The sequence below is a fragment of the Seriola dumerili genome, unplaced genomic scaffold (assembly GCF_002260705.1).
Source record: "Seriola dumerili isolate Sdu_G_001 unplaced genomic scaffold, Sdu_1.0 BDQW01000415.1, whole genome shotgun sequence".
NCBI lineage: Eukaryota > Metazoa > Chordata > Actinopteri > Carangiformes > Carangidae > Seriola > Seriola dumerili.
The window spans coordinates 853,306-879,471 of record NW_019174670.1 but is presented as its reverse complement, the minus strand read 5'-3'; the positions used below and the strand labels follow the sequence as shown (position 1 = coordinate 879,471).

The window sequence follows — 26,166 nt, the reverse complement described above, 5'->3', positions numbered from 1 at the left end:
CATACTGTACACAGTAACTTGCACTATCCAGTATTTGTTCCAGCACTCAGGTTTGAAAGCCTCTTATTTAATCACATTATAGACACTGCACTGTACGGTGTTTCTGATATTCCAGTAATGAAGTGAGAATGAAGTAATTACATAATTGTCCCCTTCAGCTTTTTTTTCAGGACAATCCTAATGTCTTTTGCACCTTGGACTGAGCACTGCTCAAATATGAGCAAATATTTCAGCTGCCCATTTTGTGTGTCAGTCCCCACTAGAGATAAACGGTGATCCTGGTAGAAATGCCAGACGGTTGGTATTACTTTTTTTGAGTCACTAATTTGACTCACGTTAGGTTCTGTGCAGCATCAGACAGCAACAGTCTCCCAAACACATGCGAGACAAGTAACGTGGTTTTGTTATGTGTCAAACATGGTGGAAGACAGTGACAGCTCCTCCAGAGATTTTTCAGCCTCTGAAACCAAGGTTTGCAGGTATAAGCGGGTTTTTTAACTGCAGGTAAACCCCCTAAGAAAAAAGGCAACACTGCCAGACAAGTTTGCGTTTGTGTTCGGAGAGGACTCACACCATCAACATGTGAGTGTAACATACATGTAAGTGTCAATCTACATTTAAGGAATAGCTCCGACGCTTAGGAAAACGCTTTTTTGATTTTGGACTTGCTCTCTTTCCAAGTGTTAATCGAGAAGATCAGGCCACTTTCATGTCTGCATGCTAAATCTGAAGCATATAAAGTGTATACGCACGCTTTGCAGCTTACTTCTCTCTGCAAAAAAGCAAGGAGTGTTCTTCAACTGTGTTGTCATTAGATATCATCCCATTCATAACATTAACTTCCCCAAAGATGAACAAGTTTTAGCCAATGTTTTTTTAGAGTGATGTCAGGATTGGTAAATTAAACTAGTTGACCAAGATCAGGAAGCACAATGGCTCATGCTCAGCAACATCCCACTGATTTGATTTGATCATTTTATTTCGAATGAGTGAAAGAAAAAAAAACAAACATAAAAAAAAGAAAGCACAATGGTCTCAGTGAAAACAGTGAACTTACACCTAACAGAAAACATGATGCAATGCAATGTCAACCACATCCAAAAGGGAGTGGGAAGAAGTCAACACTTATTGAACCCCCCCATAAATCAATGCTTGCTAGAATAATAGCTTCCTCATATATATGAAAACATAATTTATATAATAATTATTTCCTATATTAATGCACATAATTTAAATACTAGTTCATACCATCATACAATTTCTTACTAATATATATTATATATATATTATATGTAATGCAAACAAAATAAGCTTCAATATCTTAGATATGTTGCTTATATCATTGATATACATAATGAAAAATTTGGGGCCCATCACTAACCTCTGGGGGACGCCACAACTGTCACCCAGCTTCACAAACTGTTGCCTGTTACTTAAGTAACCCTTGACCCAGTTAAGGACTACGCCCGTCATTGAGGGGTTTAGAAAACTCCTCAATGACCTTTTTTATTTTACTCATATCAATATCATTACAATCCAAAGACTTTTTGTTCTTGCAATTCATGACAATATATATAATTTCCCTTTCATCCACTGCTTGGAGGAACATGGAGTAAGGATTTTTATTTATTAACTTATCTAGATTTATTTCAGATGTCCCAGGATCAGGGATTTTTCCTGCCAGATCAGGTCCAACATTTACAAAAAATGCATTAAAGCTATTTGCCACAACATCCATATTGTATTCTTCTTGATCCTTAACAGTAAAATACTCAGGGGAGTTAATTTGTTTAGATCCATTTTTTATAACATTGTTCAGTATGCTCCATATTCCTTTAATGTTGTTTTTATTATTGTCTAATATTTTCCTATAGTATTCTTTCTTGCTATTCCTTATAATATTAGTTAGCTTATTCATGTATTTTTTATATTTATTCTCTGCTTCTTTAGTTTTCTGTCATAAGAAGTATCCGTACAGTGTATTTTTCTTTTTGCAGGCATTTTGTAAACCCCTTGTTATCCATGGACATCCTGCATATTTTAATTTCCTACTATATTGCATTATGGGACAGTTTTTATTATATGGTGAAGTAAATATTCTGAGAAATTCCTCATATGCACTATCAACGTCTTTATTTTGATATATATCATCTAATTTCTGTGCCAGTAAGTCATTTTTAAAAGCATTTATTGTTTCCTCTGTTCTGGAAGTGGATGATGGATAGTTTGGCATCTGTCTTAATTCTCCTGTTGTACTGTTCATCAGTGTAATAGTCACAGTTATTGTTGATGGAAGAGAAGAAATTGTTATCCGGGTCAATTTCATATTCCAAATCCCATGTATTATGATCAGTGTATTCAAAAGTGTTCATCTCCAGATGATCATGTTCACTAATTCTCTGTGTCATGTGGTTAATGGATCCAAATGCAGGAAAACAATTTTTTTTCAGTGTGTGTCATGGCTGTGCGTAAACCAGTTACATGTTACCTCATGGTCCAGTTCCTGTTGATCACTGGTATTTTTCCAGCTCCTCCATATGTCTGACAACTAATACTTTGGCCTCCTCTGGTGTTCCGTTCAGCTTAATGAAGATTTTACAGTTAGTAGACCAAGTGTTTTGGATTTTTCCCTGCTTTTTCAAGTAGCGTGCCTTCCTGGCTATGTCGGCATTTTTTTTTGGTCAACTGCTCATTCATGAAGACATTGGATCCCTTATGCTTCCTTCCCTGTTTTAGTAGTGCAGATTTGCTTTTCCTGTTAACAAACTTGATGATGATGGCTGGTTTGTCGGTAGCGTTTCTCCTGTGCAGAGGGTAGCATGCCTAAATGTCATCACAGTCCAGCTTTATCCCCTTGGACTGCAAGAAGGCAGCCACTTGTTGCTCCGTGGAGCTGATATCCAGTTCACCAGGCTCTCCCCCGTTTCAGCAGTCACCGCCTGCACATATGACTGGGGTTTCATGTGGAATGATTACATCATTGGACCACATCCAGGACACTTTTCTGCTGTAGCCCAACAGCAGAAATCTGCTCCGTGAGGAAATCGAGCGACTTCCTAATGTCCTCGACTTCCTCAGCCGCTATGGTCTTCTTCAATCCCATGTAGCCTGTTGTTGTTGGCTCAGTTTGTAATTATCCAGTTGAAGTAGATAGTTCAAAACAATCAAACTTTCTAGACTACGTAGAAAGAATGTGTTCAAAAACTGGATTAAAAAGTAACTTTTCTCACAGAGCTTCTGGAGGGGACACACAGACTGTCCATTCAACCAGCTTGTTACCCCACCCCTTAGAAAATGTAACTCCAACTAAAAACTACTCCATTGTAAGTGAAATAAAAGTAACTGGCATGACAGACATGAGATGTAATCTATTTAGCCTGAGTTCAGGAGTAGCATGAATCCAGTCTAAGTACTTTCAAGAAAGAATCAGACTGGATCTAAGAGTCATTTTTCCCATCCCGTAACCCCTAAAGTCCTGTTTGTATTATCTGTTGTCAGTTTTGTCACTTTTCAACTTTAAAATCCTCCCTCAACACTGAATTGTAACTACTACCATCTATTCTCGTCAAGGGTCTACATCTGGATGTAGTAAATATTTCATAAAGGCAAATACCTCACAGCCATCGCTTCCTGGACCTAACAACAAAGAGAAGATTGGAAACTTATTTTATCTTATTTGTTCACAATTTAAACAAAAAAATAATTCCAGTCACAGGCAACAAGTAGCATGTTTTACAGTACCATGGACATAAATGTTTTAGTGTTACATTCATCCTGTCATAACATCAAGACATATATTAGTTATATATTTAAAACTACATCCACATATTGTATGTATAAATTACAAAATTAAAAACTGAATTGGACATCGAGCAACTTTTCATAAGTAAAAGTTACTCACAGTCCACATAAACACTAGTCTGCATATTAGCATTTAGTGAACTTGATCTGCATAAAAAACTCATTTTCATACACCTTGAGGCACCCACCAGACAATGTGTTATATGTGATTGTTTGCAGGTTAGGATTAGACACGCAGCCCTACTTTATAACCTGTACAATCTGCTGAAATTCAATACAACTCATTACATTTTATATTTACAAAAATAATACCATTCAGCAAATGCTTTTGTTTTTGTTAACACAGTCAGGATGTGTGTTCAGTTGATGATCTGTAGAGGTCATAAGGTGATGATGTACTGGACAATATTTTTTAATTATTAAGTTGTTGTTTTTTCTCAACCCTACATACATCAAGGGGCAGAATATTAGACACAACCTTATGCTTCAGACTTAATGCCAGATCAGTTGTATTAAATTGCATTAGATAGTACAGATGGACCAAATAAAGTGGATGTCAAGTGTAGCTTTATTCAGTAACTCGGTCAATTGTAGGTCGCAGGAACAAAATTTAACTACTCTATTGGACCAAGCAAGATCCCCTAACTTTTTCACAAAGATATTAAAGGCCATAGCATGTTACATGTCGGGATTTTATGGAAAAGAGCAGAATTAACACTTCAGAACTCTAAGTAGTTCAACAAACTAAGACTCAAACAAACATCACAAACAATCTAGATGTAAAAATGCATGAAAACAAGTTAAAACAAGTTCTAAATAAAGCTTATAAATTAGACCACTTGCTCAATGCAGAGAAGCAAATAAAAGAAACGGACTTAAAACTGTGTCTGTCACTGCAGTTCAAGCTCAAATAGGTAAACAAACATGTATTCGGAAGTTTCTTAATGGCAAAATCATTTTTCACAAACTTCATTAACTGACATGTGGAAGAAAAAATCAAATGTTAAAATCTTACCTGTGTTTACATAATTTAATGTCTTAATGTATTGTAGAACAAATATGCTGATGGAGATATTTTTAAGGAATCAGAATCAACAACGCGGTTGCAGAAGTTCCCACTAATGTGTGAACCTGTCAGGTTGCTTTGCTTTCACCAGCTCCACGCATCATCCCAGACCAGCTCCACAGGGTTCAGGTCTGGAGACTTTGCCAGTCTTCATCATGTGAAGCCACTGGCTGATTCTGTTCTTGTTGTGGCTCATTATCTTGCTAAAGGATGATGCCCTGACCAACTCATCTGCCTTCCTTTGTTAGCTTACTTGCTTTTTCTCCCCTTTCTTATAGCAGTACTTCTTCCTGCAGTGCAATATTGTCCAAATCATGCTTCAAATGGTGTAGTAACACAGTCTGTTTCAACACTGCTATAATTTACTCGTTTGATTTACTTCCATTGCTGCAGAACCGCTGTAAGAGGCCAACATTAAGACTTTTACGTTTTATTTTTTCAGAGTACCAGGACTAACAGGAACTGGAATAAGAGGTCCAGAACCAGGACTGGGACCAGAACCGGGACCAGAACTGGCACCAGAAGCGGCACCAGAACTGGGACCAGAACCGGGACCAGGAATAAGAGGACCAGGACCAGGACCACAAGTTAGTGAAAGCTTTTATAAACTTGTGGGAACTTCTAAAAACTTCTAAGATCTTTTAAAAGCTTTTATAAACTGGTGAGAACTTCTGTATGTATATATGTATTTATGTTCCCACAAGTTTTAAAAAGCTTTTAGAAGATTTTAGAAGTGTTAAGAAGTTTTTAAATGTTTTAAAAGAAGTTTTCAGAAGGTCTCACACGTTTTTAAAAGATTTTAGAAAAAAAACACTAAACACTTCATGGTTTGTTTATCATCAAACATGATTCAATTCCTAGCAAAGTTTTTGAACATGATTGGTGTTTTAGTCCAGTTTTTAAACATGATTCCCCTTTTATTCAGCTACAACTCCATTCATAAGAGTCTTTTAATAAAGTTTTTTAACCATGATCAAACTTTCCTTGACCTTCATTCAGTTTTTAATGAAGTTTTTGAACATGATGATAGATCCTTGATAACGTTTTTAAACATGATTATGATTACTTAAATCAGTTTCACAGTGGAGAATTTGTTCAGGAGCACCTACACCCGTGTGTCTATTAGTAATATATTTTATCGATCTAAAATGTTCATTTGGTTTTGTCCTTGTCTGTTAGAGGCTCAACTATATCCTGCAGCTTTTTTAAAAATGAGTCTATTTATTTCTCTATTTACCATAGCAGATCTTTGTATCTCTTGAAAACTCAGTTTTGTCTCAGTTTTTATAGAAAAGTTCTGCTATATCCTCGTGTTCTGAGAGCTCTGAATAGTGTTTTTATTGCCCTTTCAACATCCTCTGCATTTGTGCATATTCTATGAAACCTTATCAGCTGAGATTTAATAATCCGTCTGAAGGTATGCTGTGGATGGTAACTCGTTTTATGCAACAAAGCATGAGTGTAAGTAGGCTTAAAAAATACTTTGGTTACTTTGGTACTTTGGTGTGTTTAGGACATGAATAAACTCTTTGAATTCTAATTCCGATCAAGGCCATACTCCATATATAGTAGAGGTAATTTAGAGCATTTGGGAAAGACAGTCTGGGGGTGGTGGTGGACACACTTGTGTGGGTGGGAGACCCCACCTTATCCTCTGTCCCCCGACCTGTGGTCTGTTTCCCGATCAATGTCTGCAACCTAATCCTAACCATCTCTCTGACCCTACTCCTATCAAACAAATAACACAGCTAAAACTAAAACAACTAAACTCTTCACGTTCTTGTTTTTTGGATTATTATTATTGTTATTATTATTATCCTCAAGCTGTTTACAGTTTAATCATCCAGAAACAGCAATAATTCATTCACCCAGCTCAGTTGCTCTGACAGCTGCAGCTGCATTAATGCACACACAATAACACTGGGAAAACCGGCTGCTGTGGCTTCAAAATAAAAGCATAAAGTCTGTTGTTTTTGTAACAAATTTATTTTTCACCTTTACAAAAAAAAAACAACAACCAAAAAACATAAAAGTTTATCAGAAGAGCAAATAATTGTCCATTTATACCAAGATATGTTTAAAAGGTAGTTAAAATAAACTATTTTCATTATCATTTTATTATTTTCCCAATTAGTCAAATAGCTGTTTTGGTTAAAAAATTGAAAAAAATTGTGAAAATTGCCATTATGATTTCCCACATCCCAAGGTGACAACTTAAAATATATTATTTTCATTGACCATTATCAAACCAATAATGTCAAATAATCATCTGTTGATTGATTATTGGGCTCATCATTGCAGCTACACATTAAACCACACTAAAGAGGGGCATGTAAACTAACATGCACTACGTAGCTGCAACTGAGTCACTTTTCTTTTAAGATATCATCAATGAAAGGACCTCGGGTCTATTCAGATTTACAGCAGGAGTCTCCAAATAAAGACAGATAGTTAAATCACTGACCTACTTTTTAAAAGGAGCAGAGGTAGATTTATGTTTTCTCAGATTAACACTTTTAGCTATAACCATTATATATGAAACATTAAGCCTGATGGGTATCATGTGGCATTGTTGATAACAATCTTGATCAATTTGTTCTCTCAACCAAATGAAATATTTCCTCCCAAGACAAGAAAAGAAGAATCAGGTCTCCTCAGAGATTATGTGTGTCTTGTTTTGGAGGAGTGACTGATCCAGGTTCAGTTTAGTGAGCCTCTTTATTAACCCTGGAGGATACAGCTGACTTATTGATTACTGCTGTTTTCCTGCAGGACAGTGGCTGCCACACTGAGGTCATTACTAACCCACTACCTCAGACATGTCTCTTGAAATTTATGGGGTTTAATAACATGAAGAACTGACATTATACCATTACATATGATGTGTTTTTTTTCATTTTGTAAGAGTGAAAAAGATGGAAAATATTAGAGATAATCAAAAGAAAGATAAAGCAAAAGCAGCTACTGCAAGTCAGGTAGCTTTGATATAAATGGATTTTTTTCAATAAATATTTACAATAAAAATGTGAAAAAATATTTAAAAAAAATAAAACTATAAATACATGTATGAGTCAAATGATATATGAAGTAATGTGTCTTTAATTGTTTGAAATTTATGCAGTGAAATCATATTTAAACAGAGAAATATATCAGTTATAATGAACAGTTATATCGCTCAGGAAATTTCTCGACAGGGGTTTTATTTTGAAATCGGTGAGCGGAAGCTGTCGGTGTTGTTTGTAACTTGACCTCGTGCCGAGGCTCCTCAGAGCAAACATGGACGTCACATGTATGAGAATGACCTAACCATGATCCTTCCAGTCCTCCGTGGGAAAACCAGCAGACACAACAAGGTACGAGACGACTTATTACATATTTACCGACTTTATCTTGTCGTACAAACGGACCCAGTAACGGTCACGTCTGAAAGCAGCCGCCTGGTTAGCCAGCTAACAACGGAGGAGGTTAGCAGAAGATGTACCGTTTAACGGGAACGTTGTAGCGCTCATTATCGGACACACCTCCGTCGGAAGCACTTCTTTCGTTTTCTCCCCGAAATATTGAACCGCCGGACAGGCAGCGTTAAAAACGAGACAGGCCCGCTGTATTTTACCGGTTTTTTTTAACGTATATAAATGCCTTTCACGTTGGCTAGCGGCCGAGTCACTCATGTCGGTGAATTCTCAATAAATGTCTCTTCTGTGTGTTGTTATTTTAAACGGTGCTGCAGCAGAATGAGAACGGCCTGTTCCTGGTGTTAAATAAAACCGTGTTTAAGTCGTAATATATCTCAAAATGTACTAAACCGGACCAGGCGGGGTTGAGAGTGCGTCCGAAAATGGAACTCGGTGCTTTTTCTGACTCCGGGGTTGCATTGCGTTGCAGCGGCTGCGACCATCGTCTGTCACACGGTGAACTGACGCATGAGACACCAACACAGGCTGTTTGGATCGTAGTCACCGGAGGTTTATTAGTGGAAGAGTTAGAGGGATGGACGTTTGTGGAGATAAATGGGAAGTGGTGTCCGATAATGGAACCCGGCGTTGAAGGTGGTTGAGGTTTTAAATCTCCAGCAGCTGCTCCGGCCTGTTTGTTGCAGTGCAGCTCCTCTCCATCAGCTTCAGAGGATTCCTGCAGACTCTGTGGTTCCAAGAGGATCAGCCTGTCTGTCTGTCTGTCTGTCTGTCTGTCTGTAGTTGTCTGACTGTTGGTTTCTGCTGGAGCATCATCACAGAGACTGACCTTAACAGTGATCAAGGTTAATAGCATCAAGAAAAACCTGAATAAAAGAAAATATAAAAAGAAAAAATAATCTGTTTTTAAGTCAATTCAAACTTAAACACAAATTAAAATCAGGTCATCCCAAAACTAAGTGAAATACAATAACAACGGTCAAAGGTGAAATAAATCTTGTATTTATCAGTTTTTCTTTTATAATTTGATTTCTACTCTTGAATGCATCATCACTCCTGTTGTATTTACCATTACTATTCATTACAAAGGCACAAACATTTGTCTGATTATTTAACGCTAAAAAAGAATCAAGTGTCATGATATTTAACGTTGATGACCTGCTAGACCCACAATTACCTGTATACACCCCCAGTCTTTGCTGCATTATTCATAGACTGTCAGTCCTGTGGCTGAACCACTGATCGATTTATGATTTGAAAAAGGGGAGTTGTCACATCATTAGAGCCCAATGTGATGGCCTTAAATTCCTTGTTTTATACAAAAATATTTTATTTAATCTTTTGTATGATAAAACCAAGCAGCAAATCATCCTATTTGAGAAGCTAGAACAAAGAAGAAAAGAAAAATATTTTGTATTTTTGCTTGAAAAATAACTTAAATAATCACATAAAAAGATAGTTGCTGATAAATTTTCTTTTAATCGAGCAAATGACAAATCATTGTAGCTTTAATTTTGTCCAGTGTTTTTACCTTAAAACTAAAATTGCTCAAGTATAATATGTTGCACATTGATTTATAACCTACTATCTGTTCATTGAATTTATTGAGCCGCTTGATGTTTTTCCATACAAACAGCACGGGACAGTTCAGCATGAATACAGTTATTATTGTGTTTATTCAGTCATTCTTAAGAAAGAATTGAACATGATATTTTAACATCTCATCAAAAACTGATTACTTTATCAAAAATATCGAAAATTTGAGATTTTTGCTTCATAATTAACTTAATTGATAACTCGACTCTCAAATGAAATAATTCTTTGTTGATCAGCTATCAGTTAATCAATTTATTGTTGCAGTATTAGTCCAGCATTTTTACTAAACACAGATGTGATGTGTGTGTTTTTTAATTAATTCTGTCAGCTATTTATAAATTTTTGTCTTTATTTTGTTTAGTTTTAGTTTTTTAGATTCAGTTTTTAATGAATCACAAATCAGCTTCACCAGTAGTTTTTAAATTGATCTTGTGGAAAATCAGTTTAGGATTCTTCGAACTTAACCAGCCCTGATCTCCTTGTTTCCTTTTGTCATTTTACTGCATCAAAGTAAAGCAGAAAATAAAAATAAACTCTCTCTTCTGTTATTTCATGACATAAACTGCAGCGGATACTGGTTGTTTTTGAGGAAGGTAATATGTATTTCTTATGGAGCAGCAATGGCAACATTATTTGAATTTTAAGTCCGGTTTCAAATCCAGCACATGCACTTTGCTGCATGTGCTCCCCTCTCTCCCAACCTGTCCTGTGATTGTCCTAAAACAAAAAGGCAAAAAACTGCTTGAAAAAGAACTTAGGAAAAAAAATAGAATTAAATAATAGAGTTTATACTAGAATTATTACCGAATTATTACTGTTAAAGATTAGCGATTCAACAAAGATGGTTCAGATATCCTAACCTCTCGTCTGTAGGTGACGCAGACTCTCTGTCAGAAACGACAGATGGATCCAGGTGCAGGTGGATCCTCACACTTGCTCACATGTTAAGACTCTGAGTTTTCTCAACATAGAGACGTGTGGTTTTTAATCTGAGACTGCTCAATGTGTGTGTAGGTTGTGTGTGTTTGGAGGATTTGGGACAGTAACATGTTGCTGCAGGGCTCTTTCCTCACACAGTTCTACTTCACTCTGCTGCTAAATATAAAATCTGCTCTGTGGCGTCTGATCTTCAGCACAGGAATCAGGTCAAATATTCACCTGCAGAAAGTCGTCTGTCTGAAAAACAAATTTCGTTTACATCATGAAGCTCTGGTTCATTTGATTTGTCCATTGGTTTGAATGCAAACTGTATGTATACAAATTGAATTTTTCCTCTTTTTAGTTTGTTGACAGAAGCTGTACGATACACACTGACACACGCACACTCTCTGCAGGTGAACACTGTAAAACATGTGTGTAGGCAGGCAGCAGGATACCTGAGATAACACTGTGGGGACGTGTCGCCTCTTGTAAAGAATGTGTCACTGCAGAGTGAGGACTGTGACTGATATCAGAGCTCAGAGATTCTGCAGGGTCTTGGTTTAGAGGAAGAATAAGAAACAGCTCAGTTTCTTTCAGCTAGGGGAAGGTTTCCTCTGGAGCCCTTTTACTTTCCAGAAGTGCAGCTCATTACATGAACATGATGCAGGCCTAACACAGTGGTCTCATGTCTGAGGGCTGCATAGAGAAAACCACCATGAAGAGCTAGTTTTAAGTTGGTGATCCATGAAAAGAATAGTTTCATCAATATTTACTTTAAGTTATAATCTGTAACTTTTTCATATTTAAATGTTTAAAAACAACTAGACTTATGTTCTATATGTTGTTAAGAAACCAGAGAATTAGTGATTTTAATCGTGGTAATGTTTCATTGGTCGCCTCTGAATGATGTCATATCCTCTGATCATGTGTCAGTGTTGCGGTTTCCTGCCAGAAGCTCAAAATTGACTTTTATCTAGTTTTAAACCAAATTTTTAAAGTTCCTCTCCAGACATGTTTTAAACTCTCTAATTGGAGAAGCTGACAGTAACGGTGAAAATATTTCCGTGAATCCGCACTACGTCACGCTGTCACTCGACGTTGTCTTTTGATTGTGTTTTGATTGAGAGACCCTTGGCGGCAGAAGTTACAGACTGTGAGTTTAAGTGAAACCTGTGTCTGAAAATTAAAAAGCCTTCACTTTAACAGTTAGTCAGGGGCAGCAGTATCTCAAAAAGCCGTTAGAGGAGAGTGTGATCACAGGTTTTATTGCCTCCACTTTACCTACAGACAGAGCTGGGGATCATGGGAAATGTCTTAACAGAAGCTGCTGTACGGGAGCTTCAGCTGAAGAAAATGGTTTTAAAAATAGAAGATTTTTCTCTTAAATCAGGAACTGTCTGGTCTAAGAACAAGATAACAGATGTGACCAGACATCCACGGTGTTTAATTCTCAGTGTTACTGACACATTTCAGAATTGAGGTTAGACAGAGACAGAGGTTACACAGCTGAGCAGCATCCATTCAAACTAAGAAGTGCTTCATTTGAAAACATTATCAGACATGAATTCTTATGACGTGAGGAGTCAGACTTTATTTTTCCTACAGTCTTTAATGGTACCTACAGTCCTTAGTTTCTACTATAAATCATACAGATGTTGAAGACAGTGAAACAACTATCCACCCATTCATTTTCTGCACCAGATGATCCACTTCTGGGTCATAGGGGGCCCGCAGCATGTCCCAGCATGCACTGGGTGAGAGGCAGTATAGACAGACAACACAACACATTACAACTGTATAATCTAGAGTTATATCAAACGGCCTTTGCTGCAGACCGGCTCATCTACATTCCTGTTGCACTGCATTCACTGTCTCCCATTTGAGCGCAGAAACATGAACGACTCTTTTCAGGAGGTTGCGTAACCCTCACGTGCAGAGCGGGGGCTCCTCAAAGTTCATTATTCTCTGAGGACGACAACACCCTTTAAACATTTTTACTATTCTACATCATAGTGTTTCCTGAAGGGTGTGCACACAAAGTCGTGAAACTGTATTTTCAGTTTTTATCACCATGGATCAAAGGGAGGAATCTAATTTTATATTTATATTTTTTTAAATTGTCAAAAATCCCATTTGTCCTGTTGTCCTTAGTCGTCGTTTCAGGTTCTCAAATGTGACTTATAGTAAACTGAACATCTTCTGGTTTTTGTGTTGTTGGTCAGACACAAGACATTAGAAGACATTACTTTGGTCTGAGGAAATTATGATGGATTTTATGTGATTTTCTGGCATTTTACAGACGACAATTATTTTCTTCTTCTGTGTTTTATTTGAAGTGTTGATCCATAAGAAGATATAAAAACCATCTCAGTATAGTTTTACATCTCCTCTCTCAGGCTTCTCTCTGGAGCTCTAGTAACAACCTCTCTTGTGATTGGCTGACTGTTTTCTGACTGATCCAATAAAAATAAAGCAGATTTCAGGTAAAACACTCAGAGAAACCAAATCCTTCAAGGTTTGGATGGTGGGTCCAGGTGGGCGGGGCTTGGTGACTGCTTTGTGTGACATCACAAAGTTCCAGAAGTCCTGACGGCTGGTTTTAAGGCTTTGATACTTTCATATATATATATATATATATATATAAAATGTATGTTTTTATATATATATATATAGTATGTATATTATAGTATTAGTTGCAGACCAGATTTCAGCTCTCTGTTGTTACTTGTTGTGTTGCTGTGACCTCTGACCTGTTTACTGTCAGCTGCTTATGTTGTTGTTGGATTTTAAACTCACCCTTGTTGTATTTCACTCTGCATGAGGTTGTCTGGAGAATGACATCAGAGCGAAGAGTGTGTGTGTGTGTGTGTGTGTGTTAGGGTTAGTGTTCAATAGCCCTCAGTAGTGTTTGTCTGTAGCCAGCCTTCATCCTCAGTCACCATCTGTGAGAGAATCACTCACAGCTCCTTGTTTATTTCTGCTATAGAGTGGATTAGTCAATTAATCAATGAATTAATTGAACAAAAAATATTTTGCTCTTTATTGTCAACTTGATAAGTAATTTATGTCCATTTTTAAGCAAAAAAAAGTTGCTGGTTCATAGTTGCATGTCCAGTGTGAAGTCCCTTTTTTTTTTTCTTTTTTTTTTTTTTTACAGTTTTACACTGAATTAAACCCAACAACTTTGTTTGAAGACCGTGAAATCTGGGAAATTATCGTCTTAAATTTTCACTATTTTCTGATGTTTAATGAACCAAACAACTAATCAGTTGTTTAAAAAAGAATCAGCAGATGAATTGATACAGAAAATAATAATTAGTTGAAGCTCTGTCTGTTGTCACTATCCAACAGGCTGATGTGATGAACATGATGAAATATAAAGAACTCAGACTGATGACCAAGAGCCGGTATCACTTATACATGAGAAGTTTGGCTCCTGTAAATAATAATATAATAAATGGTGTTAACAGTCTTCTTCTAACCATCGTCATCAGTTCCATCCTCTCTTCTGTTTCTCTGTGTGAATCACCCTCCAGCTTAGTGCTTAGTGTAGCACCAGCCACCTTGACCTGTGTCCTCACACACACACACACACACACACACACACACACACACACACACACACACACACACACACACACGAAGACACACAGTCATCCCTCTCTGTGTCACTCTGTCTTCTTTCCTCTGTCCTCCATCATTATCTAAACAGATTCAACATAATCAGAATCGTACGTTTCTAAATGTTCTTATTACTCAGACACTTTAATTGCTCTTAAAAATTTTCTTAATGTTGAAAAAATAATGACAACAGGTTATTGAAGCATTTCGAGAGGTCTCAGGTTAAACTAGATCAACTCATAATTATTTTCATTATTGATTAATGTCTTTGTCTGTAAAATATCTGAAAACTGTGGAAAAAAATGCCCGTTTCCCGGAGTCCAGGGTGACAATTAATATATTTATAATATAATAATATGTTAATGATAAAGTTTATTTATATAGCCCCTATAGAAATCCGAGATTACAAAGTGCTTCTCAAGGATATAATAATAAAACAAACACATGCAGACAAATTACTCAAGATAAAACAATAAAAACTAAATAAAAATAGAAACACAAATAATGATAAAGTAAATTTAGTAAAATATTTAAAAGAGATTATTCAAAAGCTTTGTGAAAGAAATGTGTTTTTGGAAGTGATTTAAAAGAAGGTATATTATTGTTTATTATGTTTCAGGTATAAGCGATGCTGCCACTAAACAGCAGTTCAAACTTTTATTTATCAAGCCAATGTCAGTAAGCAAAGCAGTGAGATGAAGGTCTGACTCAGCAGCAGGGCAGACTGTGCAAAACTGCAAAAAAAAAAAAAAAGAAAAATATTGCGACATTCAATATGATCGAATATCGATATGATCGAATATTGGCCCAGCCGTAGTTGCAGCTCTGTTAAACTATTTAACTTTTTATAAGAAGAATATATGATTCTATGATTCATTGTGAAAATACAACAGATTCTTATTAATGGATAATGAAATAATCTTTGCATGCCAGTGTTCAGTATAAAGTGAGTGTGAGGACCTGTTGTCAGCTTCCTGTCCACACTAAACCCTGTGTGTTCGTTTGTTCCGCTGGTTGTTGTTTACGTCATGAACATGGCATCATCTCATGTGAATTAATTTTGGGAAGCGGCTGTGTGTCCTCTCAGTCCTCCTGATGCTACTGTTCATAAAATGAGCCGCCGCTCTGTGGACGCTCTAAATTTAGACTCTGGATATTTAAATCTCCTCCAGGAGTCTGCAGCCGTTTCAGCTCCTCCACTTTCAGCTCTGCTCTCTGAGTCTGTCTGTAATAATCCAGTCCAGCTACAGACGAGTCCTCCTCTAAAACCTGCATGATGATTACTGTTTACTGCAGAGACAGTGAAGTGTTTCTGTTGGAAATGTTTTTGTTGTCAGGAGCTGAGATTAGAAAGCAGCAGGGAGCTTCACCAACTGTCACATTGGTCAGTGTTTTCTGCGGAGGCTTTAAATAGCCAAACCTGGTGTTAGCACTTTTAAGACAGCCTGCACCGAGGCCCCAGGGCCTCCTGACGCTGCTTGAGCACAGCTTACTCAGTTCAGGACAACACAGTGGGAGGCACAGCCTCCACAGTCATGGTCTGAAGACACTTTTACAGCAAAAAAGATAGGTGAATCTTCCATCCAGGAGACCACTGCTTTGGTCCAATACATCAGATACATGCATGTGAACTGAACTGAAGACTGAACAGAAAGATAATTGTAAAACTACATGGTTTGTGGCCACATGTGCAAACAAGGCTGTCATTGTTACACATGTTCAACCTGTACAGTGATGAACTGTCAGTACCTGGTGTTTCAGGCGACATCCACACTACTACGTTTTAGTTTCAAAACTCATCCCTTTTACTACATATACTGTCCACACTACTCTGGAGTTTTCGAGCCACTGAAACAGAGACTTTTGGAAACGCTGCTGGACTCGTTTTTAGTTTGACCGGGGTTACGTTGTAGTCTGGCCAGGCAGAGACTTTTGGAAATGACTAGGGCAACCTAGTATGTAGCTGGACTGCGTATGGTCAAATCTTGATTTTATAACTGCGATGTCGTCTGACAAACTCACCAAACACATAAATTAAAGACAGACTGATCTGTGATTTCAGCTGTATTTACTTACTTAAACACTCAGAGAGAAAGTTAGGAGAGACAGATCTTCCTCTTTTAAGTCATTTTTTCAGGCTTTTGACTTTATTACAGTCATAGTGATAAAGACAGACAGGAAAATTGGAGAGAGAGAGAGGATGACACATAGCAAAGAGCCACAGGCCAGATTCAAACCCGTCCTGTCGGGGCATAGACTAAACCCAGGGCAAGCGCCCTACTAGGTGAGCTACTGAGGCACAGGCTCTGAGGTAAATTATATTTCTTATTTAGTCTCTCACACAAAGCACAGCCTCCGTCTGGATGCACAATAGTTTAGTCTTTACTTACTTCGACTCTAGAACGTCACAGACTTTTATTAGACGCAGGTCTCTATGTCTGACTCCCTCTGTTTGATATGTAGAGTTGGTCATAGTTGTTAGTACGAATCCTCATTCGATGACTTCCCTCTCTCCTGCTCTCTCTGCTCGGTGTGTCTTTTATTTAGTTATTCCTCTCTCTCCTCCCAGTGATAATGAGACATGGAATCAAAGTAATTCATTTGCTGTAATGGAGGCGAAGCTCAGTGTATTGGAAGTGCTCCTTCTCTTCCCTGCAGTGCCCGAGCAGCCGGGAAAACAGAGAGGCTCTGTAGACTGCTGCTCGACACTCCACTGAGCAGTGGTGGAAATATCGGACAGGGACATTCGCAATTATAGGGCTGGCCCTGCTGTTGCAGTCCAGCCAACAGTGACAGAGACACACACGTTTCGCCTCCTGATTGGCTCTCAATGGCCTTGACTTACCAGTGGTGAATACAACATGGATAAAGAAATTAAAAGTGTTACTGTCCTTGTCGTCTTTGCTAGCAGCAGCTGTTCAGTTAAATTCTGCATTTTAACACTACAGCTGTCTTTGCTGTTCTTTGTTCAGAGTATTTTCTGCAACAACCGCAATCTGAGTAGACAATCTGCTTCCTGTTTACAATGGCACATGCATGCCCAGTGTACGTGAAGTGGTCATGAGATATGTGTTTTCAGGTGTGTTAGTATGGATGGAGAAAACGCGGTTTCAATTTTTCCTTTTCATGTTGCCGTAGTCTAATAATGGCAGAGGAAAACCTGGATCTGGACAGAGAAAAATGAAGGGACTGAATCCTGTAGAGAAATTCAGTGACTCACAGGAAGTCATGATGTTATTAAAATGAAACCATTTACATGAGGTGTTTAGTTGATTTCCTCTTTTGTGATTAATATTGATACCAGTGTCAGACACACTGGGTTTTCTGCAGTGTTGAAGTCAAAGTAACACTAAACAACAGCACTAGTGATGAGATATCGAAACCAAGAGACGTCAGCTGGAGAAGGAAGTTGTTAACTCAAGAGGTTTTTCCCTCTTGAAGTGAGGTTAGTGATGAAATCAGACAGGTTCACAATCAGCGTTTGTCACAGAAGCTTTGAGAGATTTCTCGCTTAAACAGAACTGACATTAATAATTACTCAGAAGTCATTTTATTTCCCTGTGGGTGTTTCAGCTTGACTTGTTACACCCACAAACTTTTCTCCTATCTTCTCCTGCTTTCAGAAATGAGAATAAATATGTTTCCTGCCCTGTCTCAACAGATTAGGTTTTAAAATCACCTCTCACAAACATTAGAGGCTAAAAATGCATATTAAAAAATGCAGTTAGATCTTTTTGAGATTTATTAGAGGAACTGCATCTCTGATAAGGCTGTACCTAATGGTGGTAAATATGTTGAATAGTTTTAAATGTATTATCCCAGAGACTAAAGTCATGACGAGGGGGGAGAGAAGGGTGTGGCACGGACAGTTGGGTGGGTCCGTGTTTTGATTATTTCAACTGTTTCTGAAACATCAGGTTATTCTGTCTGTTTGGTGAGGTTTGGCTTTAAATACTCTGATACCCATGAGCCTCAGAGACAAAATTCATGTTACTTTGTTGTTACAAGTGGGAATGCAACAGGTTCCCAAATTAAACCAAACTTGACCCAGAATATTTTTACAAAATGTGAACTTTAGTTTCAGTGAAGCTCTGTGGATGTTTCCTGTTGGAAATCATAATTGACTTCTCTCCTTCAGTTTTTACATCCACATGCTGCTTTAACTTTTGACTGTTTATCAAACAGCCAGATATTTTCTAACCAGTTGTTCATCTTTAATTCTGGGGATTTAACCAGGAGATCTTCATGTCCGTTCAAAGAGGGAGAGAGAGAACTGTAAATCACCCAACATATATGACTCAGTGGGATTATAGAAATCAGTCATGTGACTCCATCGGTGATCATGTCATCCATTATCTCACTGAACATGCTGAGAGATGAAGACTGGTGTGTTAGACACTGTGATTCCCTGAGAAGACAAAGAGCTGTTGTGGTCCGCCGCCCCCACCCCCACCCCTCGTACCAGTTAACTCACAGCTCTGACACACAGATATGCCCGCTGTGTGTGTATGTGTGTGTGGTGGAGATGTCACCTTCACTAGTTTGGGAAAAAAAAAAAAAAAAAAAAAACCTTCCTTCCTCCTCAGCTGCATCTCACTCAGCTGCACTTTTTTACTGGCTGAGAAACTGGAAATGAAAGCTCTACTTTCCTCCGTCGCAGCACCACTCACTTCCTAGTGACTAACTGTCAAAACGAGACCTAAAGCTCCTGACAGCTCTTCAGGTAGGACTGCTCGCAGACTGCCGGAGACCAGGACCGTTTGTGACTGTTGACGTGACTGGAAGAAAGACTTGCAGTAAGAAAACATTATTTCTTTTAAATGGAGACAACAAAGATAAGCATTGTTGTTAGTGAATGTATGTGATGAAGGGGTTTTTGTTAACACTGAGAAGAGCAGCGCGTCATCAGTTCTGAACAAAAGCCTCATCAAAACCACAAACAAACAAACGGTGGTTTGGTTTTTTCTGGTTGGTCACACTCTCACCGCATTACTATTACTAAATTAATTTGCTTCCTAATTAATCTGTTACTTGACTGAAAAAGAATACACAACAATTTTGATAATTGAAGATTGTCATCTGAGAGGCTCTTCTTCTGTGTTTTATTTGAAGCGTTGATCCATAAGAAGATATAAAAACCATCTCAGTGTAGTTTTACATCTCCTCTCTCAGGCTTCTCTCTGCAGCTCTAGTAACAACAGGTCTGTGAGCCAATCAGAAGAGAGGAGGCTCTGAGCCTGTCTTCTGATTGGCTGACTGTTTTCTGACTGATCCAATAAAAATAAAGCAGATTTCAGGTAAAAACACTCAGAGAAACCAAATCCTGCAAGGTTTGGATGGTGGGTCCAGGTGGGCGGGGCTTGGTGACTGCTTTGTTGTGACATCACAAAGTTCCAGAAGTCCTGACGGCTGGTTTTAAGGCTCAGTTTCTGAATACAGGCTGTGTGCATTTCTCTGTGGACTGAGGCTTTGATACTTTCACAGTATTAATATAGAACCTAGACCTGATCTATAATCACACTACACATGGACAGAGACCTTAAGATGATATGACCTAATATTTAGGAGGTGGACAAAAAATCATAAACACCCTACAGTTCAACAGCACCACAAACTGCAGTCTCCACCTCTCTGAAAGGGTTTCAGCATAAACATTATAACTTAAATAAAGGAGCATTACCACCTATTTCACAGGGAGGTATGACTGCTCTCTGTGTTAATTAAGCATTTATAAAGCTGTTGTTTTCTAGTTGTCTTTATGGACGAAGCAGATTCAGCTGAAGTTGGGGACAACTTTAACTTTGTAGTTTCGTACATTATTGTAAAACTATTGCTGAAGGGCTCTTAGACCGGGACAAGATCATAATAAAGTGTATTATTTATATCAAAAACGAGTCAAAAACAAACAGGTGGGACAAATTCTGTAAAGCCAGTAGTGTAGGGGGTGGGGGAGTTGAAGTGTGCTGTATGGGTGTTTTGCAGAGTGAGACCAAAGAAAATGGAACAAAAGCCACAACCCAGAGGTCTGTGGGGAGAGATCTCAATCACACTGGCTGCTGTTACATCCTTTATACATGTGGTACACCTGGCCCAGGTGTGTCTTCCCTGCTGCCGCTTACAGTGCTGCCACTCTGTAGCCCGAGAGACAGACAGGAGAGAGAAAAACAGCAGTGCAGACCAGGTAGAGGGATGGTCACACCCCTGAGGGATCCTAACCCCCCATGTCAGGAACCACTGTTTTATAGCATAACAAAGGGTTTTCCAGAATCCTCAAAAAGACTCCTAGCCCTCTGGATGAATAATAATTAAACTGATGGTCATTGTATACGACAATAGTCATAACAGGTTTAAATTATTTTTCATGGTGCAGCAGTTAAATAATTGTTTTGGCCAGATATTCAGAAGTGTCTTTGAGAATTCTGGAAATATGTTGTTTTGAAACAACCACTGTTTTTTTTTAGATCACCAGGCATTGATCTTTCAGAAAACTGATGGGGGCTGTTGACCATCAGGCTTGCAGTCCACTCAGACTTTAGAGTTTGTAGGTGGTGAAACTAGCAGAGATGTTGGTTAAAACTTGAGTAATTCAGGTCTAGAATTAGAATTACAATTAGACCGAGAGCAGTCTAAATTCATGGTTTTCTGGTCAGCAGCCACAGTTTTAATCAGGCTGCACCTGGAAAGTCTGTGGCCCCATTTTTACAGTCACAACCCAGCGTTAACACTATTATCGGTGTCTAGAGAACCAAGTTCTTAGGAAACCTGAATTAATGTTTCTCTTGTTGTAAAGTTGGCTGTGCAGACAGACAGGTGAGACTGAGCCAGGTAAAGAGAATGAAACAGTTATTCCTGTCTCAGAAGTAGAGAAGTTGTGTTTTTAGGGGAAACCACAGTTGATAGCGGATGAGAGGTTCAGGTTTCAGCAGCTGTTGACATTATTAATAACATTTGCATTTGATGAAGTTGAGAAAGACTTCCTCTCAGGCATTTCACTTCCACTTTCCTGCAGTCCTGACTGAACAGATTGACGAACGTTCAGAGCTTGTTTCAGCTTGAACTACCTGCTGCTCTGACTGAATTCACTGCCGTCAAACACTGATGTTAATACAGCTGATGTGATGATGTCATGTCGACACGGAGCAGAATCTCTGAGGGAGGTTTCAGGACCTTGTCGAATACATGACGCCGAGAATTTAGGCTGTTCTGGGAGCAGTTCATCCTGAAGGGACCATGAATGTCCACGAGTTTCATGGCAGAGATAATATTTGTTTCACTCAAAAGCACAGATGTTAACATTATTCGCCAGTGGTGAATTCAGAGGATCATCAGTGTCATTGGGAGTCATCCTCTGGGGACCATGTATGTCAGACCTCAATTTCAAACAATTCATTCAATAGTTGTTGATAAGTTTCTAGGGCTGGGTTTTCAATATCAGATACCTCGATTTTGAAACAGATTCTTAACAATCCTTTTTTCGATACCAATTTGATCAAATCCATTTTAACAAAAAGAAAATTACAACACACGGGACAAATTTTAGTTTTATTTTTATGCTTGTTTTCTTTACACACTCAAAAGTGTTCGATTGCTGACACTGATGAGAGTTCGATAGCCAGCCCTAGAAATTTCTGTCTGTCCCAAAGTGGTGGACCAACCAATAGACTTGACACTACCATCCCTAAAGCCTGTTCTGCTTAAAACACCAAGGCCAGGAACACACTGGATGAGTTGTGTGTGCGTAGCGGCACTTGGTTTTCATGACAAACACATGTTAATGGGTTAGAGCAGATACACTGGCTGCGTGAAACACACGTCTCACGCGTCACGGCTGCGTGGCGTGATCTGGAGATTCGTCCTTTCACCCATTTTTCATGCGTGATGTGTCTCCCAGCAGAAACAGACAAAGAAAAGACCTTGTCTATGTCATGTTCACGTCATAGCAGCAGCATCACATAAAACTGACCCCTTCCACTATAGTTGTCTCTGCTGAATCTGAATATGACACAGACATGAAATAATTAAATATGTTTTTTAACTATTTTACCAGCTGCATGTGGAGACAGAGACATTTTAGTGGCATTGTCTGTCCATCATAAATCATAAATTAATTTATAATGAAAAGAAATACAACATTGGAGTAACCTGCAAACTTTATGTAGTGAGACAGTGCTGCAGCAGCAGAGACACACCCCGTGTGAAAACACATGCGTGACTCTCTGCCTCGTATCTTCTGCTAAAAGTTGCACTTGAACGCGCCACAAAGACCACAGCTAACAGCCGGCTGACTTCTGACAGGCAGAAATAACTCAGTTGGTGTGATGTTACCTAGAACACACAAGTTGAGCAAAAACTCCAAACCAGAGAGACTCTAACATTACGTAACATCAGGTTGTTGTGATGACAGCATTGTGTTTTGAACCTGCTCCAATACAGAACCATCATCTCAAATGTGCTGCAAATTTATGATTGTGTTTTAAGCAGTGCAATAGTCTTTTAACTCTGAGAGATAAAATAAGTTTTCCTCTTGTGGGAAATACTTTTATTTTGATCTTTTTTTTTTTATAAGACATCTGTAAGTTTTTCTTGTCAGATGAGCAAATGTGTTTGTGGATTTCCTGTCTTATATGACTATAAACTGAACATACTTGTGTTGGTCAGACAAAACAAGACATTTGAAGATGTGATTTTCGATTATCTCTGGGAAACTGGTGGATATTCTCCACTACTCTGTAAGTGTTTGCTTTTGCACCTTTGACTCTCTTCAAAGGAGGACAGTGAAGCAATGACAGGAAATGAGAGAAAAGAAAGAGGGGCGTGACATACAGCAAGGGTTAATGGTCTTAACCACAAGGCCACCATGACGTACCTTATACTAGAAGATTTAAGTGGAAATAATGTACAACAAAAGAAATAATCCTACACTGCTGTTTAGAGAGATATGATTTTGGTTGTACTGACACAAAGCTGAACTGTTGTACTGCAGTGCATTCTGTCAGTGAGGAAACCTGGTACATTTCTCTGGGCTTTCCAGTATGTATTTAGAAGTGTGTGTGTGTGTGTGTGTGTGTGTGTGTGTGTGCGCACGCATGCATGTGTGTGTAAAATGTTTCCAATGTTGCACATTGGCCATTGAAAAGGGGAAGTAACTGTGATGAAATCCGCTGTTGCAGCTAAAATTTGCTATTATGTCTCTTGAACAGACAACTCCCTTAGTGTCAGACATGAACTGAATGTTACTGGCAATAATACTTAATTACTACAATAACAATAATGTAAAGTTTGGATGGGAGGATGGAGGATTCTCTGACAGTAAGACCCTGTTCTTCACTGCAACAAACAGACTTAAATTACAGAGATGACACAGAAGTGAACCAACAACACTTCAAAGAAAAATCTTTCTTTCTTTTCTCTCGTTTCTCTTTTTTACATGTGACTTGCTCCAGTAGTGTTTCTGTCACTCAGCTGCCTCATCAGTTACCAAAGTATTGACCTTTCACCTTCTTAACTTTTGCTGATATAGGAACTTTGAATAAGAGCTTCAGCTAATCAGCTAACTGTAATATTTAGTACATGTACAAGACATGCATAGGCTCACTGAGGAAGATGTTATTTTTTACACCACATTAAATGTGTTTACAGTGGTTGTATGGACAGTAGTGATGGTTTGGAAACGTCTGAAACGTCTCAGCATCTGTTAGATGGATTAAGTGGATGGTGAAAAGTGGTTCAGACGTTCATGTTCCCCTCAAGACGAACTGGAATAACTGATCTTGACTCTCATCAACTGGTCAACATCTTAACGTGTCCAATACTTTGGTTTATGAACATATTCCTGAAGAACTAATGACGTTCCCCTCAGCCTCAACTGTTTACAAATCTTAGCATTGGTACACAATATGGTAAACATTATACTCGCTGAATTATTATGTTGACATGGCAACAAACCCCTATCAATCAGATTTTAAAAAACAAAACAAACAAAAAAAACAGCTTTCATCCATTTTACAATGACTTTTTCTTTACAGTGAGTATTAGAGCTGAATCCTTTCAAATCAAGTTATAAATAAAGTTTCAGTTCAGCTGAAATCCTACAGTTTTTAATGGCAGCTGCTAAATTAATCTACATTAACATCAATGAAGCTAATTAATGTTGACACCATGAAATAGAGCTGAGCAGCTGAAGAACATTGATTATTGATTAATATTGATTGTTGTGACGATGTGAAACAGCTCGAACAAACTGACTTTCACACCTGATTCTTCACAAACTACCTGATCAAGATCCTGAAGCTCCTGATCCAGAACTCTGATCTTAACGAGCTCCAACGAGTTGCGATCAGCTGATCATTTGTCTGGAGAAGAGTCTCCTCTCTGTTGAACTACAAAAACAGTTCACCAGTGGTTGTAGAGAGATGTTCCAGAGTGATGTTTCTTCACTCACAATCTTTGGCATCGTACTATGAAACAGGTTCAACATACCCAGGATATATTTTCCTTTTCTGGTTTAACCGAACTTAACATTGACCATCCTGATCACCTGTACTATGAAGCAGGTTGTCAGCTGGCTCAGTTAACCCTGGGTTTACCTGTCCATGTACGAGCTTGTTCATGTGGAAGAGGAAGAGTTGTTAATTATAAGCAACATCATCAGAACCATTAAAGTACCAGAATAAAGTACTTAATATGATCTGAAAAGAAACGCTGATACCTGCAGGTAAATTCTGTTATAGCGTCATCCAAACGTGATATTCAACAAGGTGAAATGTAAACAATATGATCACATGACTAGAATAAAAAAGAAACACTTGAAATAATTTCTAATTATTAAGGTCACACTGAGGATATATCGTAAATAAGTGTGTGAATTATTGCTTAATGAGTATTTTTGCTCTTTGATGATGAACAAACTGTTATGAACATGTGATGCACATAAAACAGTTAATGTCAGACTGTTTCTGCTGAAGAGAGGAGAGAAAGAAAAGAGTAGTTGGTGTCCGATGAGTCATTCTGAAATGTTCATTTATAATCATAAATATTGGAAAGTGTGTGGATCATTGTTGGGAAAGTCAGACATGAAAGTCAGGGAGAGAGACATGCAGCAAAGGGCCACGCGTCAGATTCAAACCTTGGAGCTGCGTTGTCACATGCACTGCTTTGTCATCAGGAAGTCATTGATGGACAGGAAACAGGCAGCCAGCTCTCGTCCTGTTTGTTAGCTGACCTTTGACCCACTCCTCGTCGTACTTCTTCCTCTCCATCCTTTTTAATGTCTTTCTCTCACTTTCACCCTCTGATGACGGCCCTGAGTCTGTCGCCCCACCCTGCAGGAAGAAAATACTGTGGTTTACAGAAAGTGTGTCTGTGCTTTTACTAGGGTTGGGCAATATGCAAAATGTAATATCTCTATACCGATACAGTCCAGCCCAAATATGGCTGATATAACATATTACCGCTGCACCAATCAGGATCGGATCCAGATTGTTGTGATGAAGATGAAGATGGAGCTGAGCCTGAAGGCAAAGCTCTCAATCTTTCTTCATTCTGACCCAGTTGAGGTGGTTCAGGCATCTGATTAGCACGCCTCCTCCTGGGCGACTTCCATTGGAGGTCTTCCCCCCCCAAAACTCACTGGAGAGATTTTATATTTCATCTGACCTGGGAACGCCCCGGGATCCTCCAGGAAGAGGAAGAGGGAAAACATTGCTGTGGAAAGGGACGTGTGGACTGGCTGGATGGATGGACAACATT

General features: G+C 38.5%; 1 protein-coding gene across 2 annotated transcripts in view; it reads left to right on the top strand.

Annotated features, from left to right (window-relative positions):
* Positions 1–8,138: 8,138 nt before the first annotated feature.
* The window catches only part of dennd4b (DENN domain containing 4B), a 48,530-nt gene continuing 30,502 nt past the window's right edge, over positions 8,139–26,166 (top strand). The window contains exon 1 of one of the 2 annotated variants that reach the window (XM_022761529.1): positions 8,139–8,220. The gene's annotated coding sequence lies outside the window, so the exon portion shown is untranslated. Of the gene's footprint in view, positions 8,221–19,116; positions 19,215–26,166 lie in introns of those variants that run through there. The other variant, XM_022761530.1, reaches the window with a different exon arrangement.